Source organism: Corvus brachyrhynchos, unplaced genomic scaffold (genome assembly GCF_000691975.1).
Source record: "Corvus brachyrhynchos isolate BGI_N302 unplaced genomic scaffold, ASM69197v1 scaffold312, whole genome shotgun sequence".
NCBI classification, from domain to species: domain Eukaryota; kingdom Metazoa; phylum Chordata; class Aves; order Passeriformes; family Corvidae; genus Corvus; species Corvus brachyrhynchos.
In genome coordinates, this window is record NW_008236640.1 from 1,269,556 (window position 1) to 1,270,029 (window position 474).

Sequence of the window (474 nt, forward strand, 5' to 3'; positions counted from 1 at the left end):
GGCAGGACCGGGGCAAAACGGGGCAGAGGGGCTGGAAGGGGGGAGAACTGCCCCCGCAAACTCTTCCTCCTCCCTCCTCCTCCCTTTGCTTTTTTGTGAATGGGCCGCGGCGCCTTTGTTACGGGGAGAAGTGCCCGTGTCGCTGACTTTTGCGGGAGAGCAGAGGGGCTTGCTAGCCTCCTTCGCTCTGCTCATCGGCTCCCTCCTGCCCGGCTTAGACGGTTCCCTCCTCGCACAGGAAAAAAGATTTGAAAAGAAGGGGGAAAAAAACCCTCCAACAACAACAAAATAAAATGGGGGGGAAAGTCTTCCCCCCGGGAGACCGCGCTCCGATCGGGGCCGGCGGGCAGCGCCTTTGAACATTAGCTCGCTTTCAGCTCCACTGCTATTAGAGGGAGTTGATTTGGGGAGACCAACAAAAGCTGCGCACCGGAGCCTCTTTAGAGGTCCGGGGCCGCTCCGCAGCCTGCGCGA